Below are 10373 nucleotides of genomic sequence, written 5' to 3'. Positions count from 1 at the left end.
TAAAGAATGAAAACAAGAAAAAAAATCCACCTAAGGCCATTTCTCTAACTCAGGCTCGAGAGATATCTTTAAAAGAACTTGGAAAGAACTTGAAGAACTTGGCTGCATTTTTTTTATCTTTCTGTATTGAAGAAATTAATAAAAGATCAGCATCTGGGACAAGTATGAGTTTGATATAGTGTTTTACTGATGACAATTTCAATTCCAATTCCATCTTCAGGTATTCACACACCAGTCCAAAGCCCAGTTACTGCAGCAGCTCCTGCATGGATCTATCTGAAGGCAGGTTAGGGATTTAAGGCAATACAGTACACAAGATTGAAGGTGCTGCACATGAACTGATGGATGTAGCAAAGCGTTTTCGTAGCTGCTCCATCCCTGAAAGTGTCCGAGGCCAGGGTGGATGGAGCTTTGACCCACCTGGTCTAGTGGAAGTCCCTGCCCACGGCTAGGGGATGATCTCAATGCCCTTTCCAGCCGAGGCATTCTGTGATTCCGTGAAACCCTGCAGATGACCGCGTTCGGATGCGAGGTCGGGGCTGGTGTGTGCCGTGGCCGCAGGGACGGCGGGAGCAGCGCTGAGGGCCGGGCTACGGCAGCTCAGGATGCCGTGAGGGGAGCGAGGGGCCTGGCTCGTCCCAGCACCCCGCACCCACTCTGCCCGACAGCCTGGAACCGTGGCAGAGAGCGGTGAGGAGACCCCGCATTCACAGAGGCATTTCCTACAGCCTTCGGAATATCTCTGTCAGAAGCCTGACCCTCCCTGATCCCATGGCAGCACGGCTGCTCCGCCGCGCCAAGCCCAGCGGCGGCCGCACCCTGCCCAGCTCAGCACTGAATGCCCAGCTCGGCATTGAATGACACTCCGGGGCTGTTTTTCGCTCACGTTGATGGCAGAGTTCCCGGTTTCCCAGCGGGCGCAGACACAGCCCGGCCCTTCCCGGCCCGCGCTGGCGGTCCCTCGGCCCACGGGCTGAAGCGGGCACCGGCAGGACGGAGCTTCACCCCTGTGGGGCTGCCCACGAACCGCGCTTCGGGCTGCGGCCCTGCCCTCCCAGCGGGCCTGCCCATGCCCGTGGCCGCGGCGCCTGTGGGGAGCGAAAGCTTGTCTCCACACACCGGGCACCTCAGCGGTGTCAGCGCAGCCAGCACACCTGAATGTGCTCCTTGTTCCTTCCTGGCACTCCCTCCTACCAGACAGATTCCTGCAGTCAAAACATTTCGGGTGCAAAGCAGCTCAGCAGCCTGAGTTGCAGGTGCGGGAATCACCGGGCCCAGTGTTTGGAAGGGTGCTGCGGTTTCTCACCGTGAAGTTCCTGTAGAGCTAACACGGCCCCGTGGGGCCCCCCCGAGAGGGGCTGGGAGATCCCACTGAGCGAGCCATTGATGGTTTGGTGTTTTTTAGACACAGCACTAAAAAGGAGCAGGAGACAAAGTTGCTTTAGCTTCAGTCTGTCACCACGCCTTCAGTAAGAGCTGATGTTATTCCCAGGCCCTGGCTCCTTTGTTTCCCTGGTTAAACCGGTGACTCCTTCAGCCCACCTGGCACTGCTGCCAAACTGGGGTTTGTCACAAGCATCCTCTCCCAAAAACGGTATTGTTTACTTCAGCAGCACTGTCATAGGGAACCCTGCTGACTAACACTGCAGAAACACACTGGGGTGTTCAAAACTCTGTGTTATTCCAGGTGGTGAATGTATAGCACACTTCCTCATATTTAGGGGCTTGTAGGGGCTCATCTGAAACCCTCTGAGATTCTCCCCTTTCCTTTGATCAATTAGTTGTCCTAAATCTAAACCGCGAGTGCTTGGGGAAATGATATCCAAATGTCCCCTTCTCATGTATGGGTCATAAAAGTAGTCCTAACAACTGCCAGGTTCAAGACCTTGCCCCCAGATGGCCACATATCTGTCTCATGCCTTCTCTCCTGCTTCCTCCACCTCCAGTCCTGCTGCACTGACAGATGTATCCAAGAAGAACCAAAGAGCCTGGACGAGTGGCTGAAGCTATGGAGCAGCAAACCCTCATTCTGCTCACTCGCTGCTGTCTCTGGACTGGCAGAAGAGTGGGGTACCTCCACTAAAGGAGCTGCTCCCAAAATTACAGGTTCCTGCTATTCCAGATTAGTCACTCAGCATGCATGAGTGCAAACTGAACAGCCAGCAGGGAAAACACATACATATCCCAGATGCAAACAGGCATTTCTGTTTGAGAACCTAGTGGATGTGGGAGACCAGAAGTGATTCCATGATTCACATCCCCACCAAGGAGGCAATTGTGTTCCAAAATGCCCTGTGTCCTGTGTAGACTACAACCTTCCATGCAGAAACTCACTTCTCCTTTGCTGTCTATAGTGTGTGTCATGGAAAAAAAATGAGACTATAGAAGAACATCTGAGATGGTCTCTGGAAGTTGTTTCTCCTGGTGCAACCAAGTGGCAGTTCATGTTTACAGTATTTCCCAGTGAATGGTGGTACCTGCAGTTTCTTCTGCTCCACACTGACACAATGCTGGGCATTTGGTCAACGAACAACTCTTCAGAGTCCTGTTAGAGCAAAAGACTTTGGCCTGTACTTTATCTGTACTGTGAAACATTACTTGTTTTGAACACAGAAGTTATACTTTGTCATTGTGAGAAACTGTTCTAAAAAAACCTGAATATGTACCTTGGGTGTTGGGGTGTGGGTTTTCCTTTCTTTTTCTTCTACAAAAATATGGATCTTTGCATCTGTATGATATATTCCCAAGATGTGTGTACAGCTCATTTCTTTGATGTGTGGGTATCTCTGAGCTCCTTGGGTGAAAGCTGGGGACAAATGTATAATTAGCTGGATTGTAAGATTAACACCTACCCTTGTGACACCTACACTGTAGTTCTAATTCCAGTTGAAAGGTGTGGTTGAAATGTTTCTATGATATATAAACCTCCTTAGGCTTCAAGACTTTACTGTTATATACATCACTGCAGTATCCGGTATAGCACTTAGAACTGTTACATCTTTTATGTGAATCACCATATGGGTCCTTGAAAAATTAATTTTAAAATGTTTGATTTTAATTTAGCAGTTCTTTCAAGGTAGTACAGCCCCAGCAATCACTGCTTAGTCCTTTGGGAAACAAGAGAAAAGGAAAAAAATAAAAAGGAACATTTCTGGAATCACTTTCTTTCACCCAACTCAGTATCAGCTGGCAGAAGCAATAACGAAGGGGCTGCAGGACTGCTCTCAGCTATTATTGTGCCTGGCTTTCTCTCAGCATGACTCACTGCAGACAATATATAACACCACTCGCAAGGGAAATGAACAGTAAATACTTGGCCCTGGATTTTTTTAAAAAAATCTCTTCGGTTTTTGGGTTTTGTGGGCTTTTTTTTGTGTGTTTTTTTTTTTTTTTTCTCTCTGATTTGTATCCCTTTATCCTTGCCCATGTGCTATATAAGCCTCTCAAATCTAATGTCCATAACACCACCCCCCACTGGTAGCAGCAAGCCCTTCCGCTGCTGTAGGGTTTACTTTGCAGAGGTTTACAAGGAGAGGCATTATTGAGAAAATGTATTTGTCAACCCAGTGGCACAGGTTTGCTCCAACTTCCCTCTGGTTTTTCTTTTCTTGGGGGAGGGGTGGCTGCTATTCTAGCTGAATGCATCTCTTGCTTTGCCGTAGCAGCCAGGCTAGCTTAGGAAGAAAACCTTGGGGCTAAACAGGCTAGGAGTGCAGCCAAAGGGGTCAGGAGACAGCTTTAAGGATTATACTACATAATTAAAGGCTGACTCTGAACATGCTTCCTGGTATCCTGTGTTCAAACGTACAAACCTTTTTAGGTAATAATTCTTGGTCCTCATTTGTATCAGAGGGATTTGTAGGTTAAAGCTGCCATACAGGTAGTGAGTCAGGAATACAAATTATTCATCTAGACTATAAAAAGGCAACACCTTCCTAAACCTGCCCTAGCCAGTGAGAACTGAGGGTAAAATATAAATAGATGAACATGTGTGTGTTTTCTTAGTTTGTTTTTGTGCAATGCCCTCTGGGTGCAGTTGATGTCATTCTGCAGCAACTTTCTAGACTGAAAATGAGGATTCTTCTCCTGAAGTGCTCTGTGATCAGAACAGGGCCAGAATATTATTCTGCTGGATAAAACTTGAGACACTGAAGACCCACATTCAAGCTTATATTGTGCTAGCTCCAAGGAAGACCCTTTTATCTTCAAATATTTCTAATCAGCTGGAGCCGATATAATCTAGGTCCTCCATTATTCATATTCTAGGCTAGGGCTGCTGCCCCATCAGCCCACACAGTACAAGCACTTGCTCTCCAGCCATCCCCCATCCCAGATCAAAATGACTCCTATAGACTCTTGTGTTTGCTAAAACACATATTCTGACATTTCAGGCAGAAATTCTAACAAAGTCTATGCAAACTGCATTGATTTAGCATTCATTGTCTAAAAATAGGTCCTAGCCAGATGCTGGTACCAAAAAAGCTAGAAGCAATGGAGAGAAGGAGAAAATACTGAACATACATATTGATAATATATAGTGTGAGCAAGCACTTGCTTATCTAATGCTATGATGCACAAATAGACAAAGAGTCAAGGCAGCATATGCTCACCGATTGAAATACATAAGCAAGTAATAAATCACAAGGATAAATCACATTATCACAAGGATAAATCACGCTTCCACATCAAAGTTGTGAAAAATGTGGATTTTATGTTTTGCCCGATTTTCTACTGGAATTATCAGTTTTCTATTTCAAGAGAAGTTGCAATAAGCCAGACTTCATCCTCTATAAGATGATATATTTAAATCAGACCTGTTGGGGTTTTTTGAGTCTTTTTTTTCAGAATACTGGCTTTTCTAGTACTGTGGTTAAATTCCAGTGTGCTGTAAAGATGTCCCTTGTCACATATATAACAAAATGGAAAGAGACACCAATTCACTAACTTACAATTACAGACAGAAATGTGAAGGATCTTGTCCTGTGTAGCACTGCCTTGAAGTTTTGATGAAGCTCATATTTGATTGACTCAGTGCTAATCTTTTCAACATATTACTGTCTAGTGTCTGCCTGCTCCCAAGGACTTTTCATTCCTTAAAAATCTCTTGTTTACAAGCATTTCCTTGTTCGATTTTTGGAGAACAAAGAGGAAAAGAAAGGCTTTATTCCTTGGGTTAGGAATATATAAAAAGGAGAAGAGAGATTCTGCTACACTTTATTCAATATGATGTTACAAGGAAACAACAGTTACAGCTGACGTACCATTACATCTTTCATAATACAGACAAATTACAAGGTGTAACAAATAATGTGACATTTATTTTACTGTACTGCTTACTATGCTGTTCTTCTGAAGTATATATATATTTAATTACATTAACATTGTTTTCATGTACCAGCCCTCCCCTTTTTTATTTGTTAAAAAAAGAACACCTCTTAGTGCACCATACAAAAATCCGCATGGAAGCTGGCAAGCAGAAATTTTGTATGCAGCACCATTGAAATGCATTTTGGGGGATGGGAATTATTAGTGCATCCTTTACTTTTAGATTTTTTTGCTTATGTGAAAAATGCAAGGTAGTAACGTACAGTCACTCCACCTAAATGCTGGTAGGGGACAGTATTGTTATGCTCAGTAATGCAACCAAATTTTGTTTATATGGGGTATCTGCATTTTGCTCCTTAGTCTGTACAGCCTAAACCTTTTATATAACAAAGATTACAAACCCAGTAATATTCAGAGATGAGTATTTTGTATATGAGCATATCAGAGCATTGACTACACATTTGGTTGTGTGCACTGACACAGGGGTGTGCATAACCCACCAGCCCACAGGGTATTTATTTATTTATCTTACCTTCTCTTCCCAGGAGTCTGAAGTGCAGAACCCCTACGCTCCAAAGAGAAAGCAAAACCCCCTGTGCCTCTGCCTACTGCAGATTGAATTTTCACTGTTGTACTGATGACTTGTCCTAAGCCATGGTTCTGATTAAGAATGAGAATTAAAAGGACCCCACACAGTAATGTAATGTCAGAACTATTGGAGTGTCCTGTCTGGGGTGGTGCCTGCTGGGTGTGGATTAGAGTTCATCTGAACTCAGCAGGAGATGAGCAATCTCCAGCTGGTTGACTTGGAAATTTAGGTTCTGTGAACTTGAACTTGTATGGACTCTCTATCATGCAAACCATATCACCATCTTCCTCATTCACTTAATATTAGATCCCATACAGAGTTAGAACATACTCTCCCACTTTTTATCTGCCTGCTACCTGCTGCCCTGTTGCTGCTCTCCCATCTCGAAGCAAAGCCACATCCTCTCAAGCATCATCAGGACAGATCTACTGGATCTCAGCCAGGTGGTAGGAAAATGCAAGTTAAGCTGCTGCTGGCTATTGACTCTGAGCAAATTCTACAGCTTCTCCAGGACTGTGCCCCAAAGACTATTGGTCGCTGAAGCCAACTTTTGACTTCAATAATGTGACAATGTTGACAATGTGAAACATCACATTCCAGGCACCCACAGCATGTATGGAAGGTTGGGCTACTACTTGTCTCTTTGAGGATTTTTTGGGCAAGTGATTTCAGAAGGATGAGAGAAAAAGAGAGTAACACTACTGATCTTTGCTGAAGCTGTCTCAAGAGCATTGATAAACAGTGTATTCTGCAACACTGAGAAGAGCTGTGGTAAAAACAGCTGGAGAGGTGGGCAGCTGTCTGTGGATCCATATTGATGGGTGTTGGGCTAACACCATGCAGGTAAGGGCTCTGCTGGAGGGGAGAAGAGGGAAATAAGGCTGTTGTGTTACTGTTGGTTCCCTGGCCAAAAGAGCTTCTACTATCTCAAAAAAACCTTGATATTTACCAGCAGATTTGATGTTACAGCAGATTAATTTGCAGTGAAAAATTTTCATGTGAAAAGCACCATCCTGCTAAGCCTAGGTTGCCTTGGTGCTGGGAGAATATCCCCAGGACCCCCAGAGCCTCCATGGGAGAGCAGCAAAACCAAATCACCTCAGGCAGTTGGGGTGCCTGGAAAGTAGGTGCAGAAGTAAGAGACCCTGGTCACTCCTTAATGATCAGCAGATGAGATAATTTCATTACTGCTGAAGTTGCTATTTAGAAACCTAGATATTTATGAACTTTCATTCAGGCAATTAATTGAGTTTTAGTATTTTTGGATCAACTTTATTTCAGTGGTTGCTTAAAAGTGGGAATGAGGCAGAGAGGATAGTCTCACGCACACATGTGTTCACACACATACACACACATACATACCTTAAGCAAACACTGTATGTGAGTCACTATGGATAGTAATTGGAAGTGCTAGGCTTGTGGGAACAGTTGGGGAATTACTCTCTATATTAAATCTTCAGATGGTTAGTTGAGCGGTGTAATTGCTTGCCTTCAAATTTAAGCTGTCAAGTAGAAGCATCTATGAAACTACCCTTATATTCCTAATCAAAATCTTTGTTACATTTTCAAAAATTCTTCAGATTTTGCAGCAATTTTTTTTTCTAAAAATAGCTAATTTTAATCATCAAACTGCACACAATTTAAGTAGCAAAGATAATGTATAAAAGACTTTTCTCTTACAAAAAAAAAGAAACATGAAACCCAAACAAACCACGTCTAAGGCAGTTTCAGTGTGTGATAAATTCAAAAGTTCAGTGGTCACTTTTCTCCCTGTAAACACAGGGGAAGAACTGTAATAAGTTCTAAATAGGATTGTGACTGAAAGTGGCTTTCAGATGGCTTTTAGCAGATCCTGAAACAGAGATGTCATTGGGGAAAATTGTCTTTTAATGGCTGTGCAAATATTGAGAATATTTCCATGGTTCAGTTCTTTGAAAGTGTAGACTCCTGTCCTAGTTCATTAAAAGACCTTTTGTAGCTATTTGTGCATTCAAGGATTTGCCTTATTGGGTGTCTTTTTCTTATTAAACACTGCTGGAGTTTAATAAGATGGCAGTAGCACAAATCCTTTTCCCCTCCTTTTAAACACTGAAAGCTAACCAAAGCGTTACCACATTTCCTTAAAATGTAATTCAATGCATCCAGCAAGCAAAGGATGTCAAAATTATGTGTAGAATAATATTGCCTAGCAAGTGCTTCTGTCCAAGCAGGACTACAACTCAACAGTGATTTTTGCACCATACCCTGCCCTCTCTGAATGCAAAGTTGTAGATAGGGCAGTTTTTTCACACCCCTGAACACAATGCTCTCCCCATCCAAAATGTAGCAGGGGCTTCCTTTTCTAAAATCACGCACACAACTTAGTTTCTTGCAAAGTTTGCATTTGAATGATTCATTCAGAAAAACTATCTAAAGACTAAGGGTCATGTAGTGCCCTCCAATCAACTCAGAATACCTAAGGAAAATAACTCAAAAGGTGCTTTGGTGTGGAACAGCAAACAGTCTGGGATGAGGAGAGTTCTCCACCTTGCTTTGTACGTGGCAAAGTAACACAGATAGATTTAATGGCTCATTCAAAGAAAGTATTTCTGTACCTCAGTATCTGCCTTCAATCAAACAGAACAGTTTCATCATCTGTTTTCAAGAAAATATTCCAAAAAGTAACTAGCATGAGGAAAAACATAGAGATGTTAGCCAAGATCCATAAAAAAAAGGTATATTTTTGAAGGGAATAAAACCATAAGGAATTCACTGTGTATCTGTCAGCTGCATACATCTCATCATTTTTGCTTTGTCCTTCTCACAGGCCTATTTTGAAAACTGGCATGCTACATAGCCTAAGCAGAGTAACCAAATTTAGAATACTGAAGTAAACATGCAATTATTGCCATGTTTTTAAATGGATATGAATGGTCTGAGGGGATAATGAAAAAAGAAATAACCCAACAACACTTGAGGAAGAGTGGCAAGGTGCTGTAATTGTCAGCTGATCAGACAAGTTGGGCTTGCCCTGGGAAGAAATAGTCTTCCCATTGCTTGCAAACTATGCACAACCCTCAATGAAAACACACAGTCCCTTATGCCACTGCTGGCTCTCTCTGTACAGTTGTTGTTGAAGAAGTGTGAACACCAAATGTGTTGTCTGAAAGTATTTAAGACATTGCTGGTGAAAGCATAAAAATCCTTACAAAGATGCAGCACTGCAGTGGAAAATCAAACAAAATCAAACACAAAAGACTGAAAGAGTACATGCCATGTATCAGTAAGCAAAAGCTTAATCTTCACATAGTTCTCTGAAATCACAAGGTATCCAAATGCGTGCAAGGTTTTAAATAAATTGCAGGGAAAAACAGGGTCTTGCCAGCTTCAATTTTCTTTTGAATGAAATCCACCATAGAGACAGAAAGGAAACAGGCCGTGGTTCCTTCCTGGTGTCGGCCTCCTCATTAGGTTTTTGTTTCCCTCCTCCAACCTGGTAAATTTAGTCCTGTAAGGAAACAATATAAATTATAATAAGCCTCAGGAATTGCATTTTAATTTATTTTACTTATTTTTTTTTTCACATGGTAAAAGATAGGTTAGGCCAAAGCCAGTTACGAAGATGCCAGCTTGTGAAGGGCAGACTTCCAAAGCATGTTTAGAACTGCTACCTCAAGAAAATGAACTTAAAACACCAGTGTTTTCAGGGTGGTCGCCTAAGTGAGATATATTTATCCATATTCATGTGTCTGTGCCTCAAGAGCTAATCTTCACAGGTGCCATTAGCACTGACATTCTCCATGGAAATTATAGACAGCTGTAAGTCATCTCTTCTAAAGGCGGTCACACCCCCTGAATGCAAAGGAAGGTTGCTAAAAATGCTGGCAGAACTTAAGCTTTTTTTGCCCCCTTTCTCCCTAGTGATCTCCTTCATAACAATGCTTGTAACTAGTTTTTGAAAAGGTCTCCTCAGGTTTCCTTCCTGAGAGTTGTTTGGGGCACCCTGAGACAAATCACAAACATTTCTGCAAACAACCAAATTATGAAGCTTCTTGGTGCTGTGTCTAAATGTATTCACCTTTATTTCAGTTTATTTCTATTACTAGGCAGATAATTGAAAACTCTCCTTTCAAATATAAAAATAAACACTATCAATAGCTTCACATCTTTCACTCTACTGAAGTAGAAGCTCAAAGCAATGGCTGGAGTTGTATGAAGGTATCCTGATATTTTTGAGGTTCACACAAAACAGGAAGCAGGCTGAGAATGTGGGACAGGAAAACAAAGTATCCAATAACTGCAAGAAGAGCCATATGAAAGCTGAATGAAGGCTAGATGAACAGGATGAATTGGAGCCACTGAAAGGATTTTATAATTAACATATTTAATTCTTAATAAATCTCCAAGTAGAATTCTATACCAAGTAATAAAGTGAGACTTTCTGAGAAATTCTGAAAATACATTTGTTAAGTTCTTCAAG

At 42.4% G+C, this 10373-nt stretch overlaps 1 protein-coding gene across 1 annotated transcript in view; it reads right to left on the bottom strand.

The window, feature by feature from the left end:
- Positions 1–5197: 5197 nt before the first annotated feature.
- CDK14 (cyclin dependent kinase 14) overlaps positions 5198–10373 on the bottom strand; it is a 316030-nt gene continuing 310854 nt past the window's right edge. The window contains exon 15 of the mRNA XM_058833227.1: positions 5198–9401. The gene's annotated coding sequence lies outside the window, so the exon portion shown is untranslated. The remainder of the gene's footprint in view (positions 9402–10373) is intronic.

The sequence above is a fragment of the Poecile atricapillus genome, chromosome 2 (genome assembly GCF_030490865.1).
Source record: "Poecile atricapillus isolate bPoeAtr1 chromosome 2, bPoeAtr1.hap1, whole genome shotgun sequence".
NCBI lineage: Eukaryota > Metazoa > Chordata > Aves > Passeriformes > Paridae > Poecile > Poecile atricapillus.
This window is presented reverse-complemented; position numbering and strand designations above follow the sequence as displayed.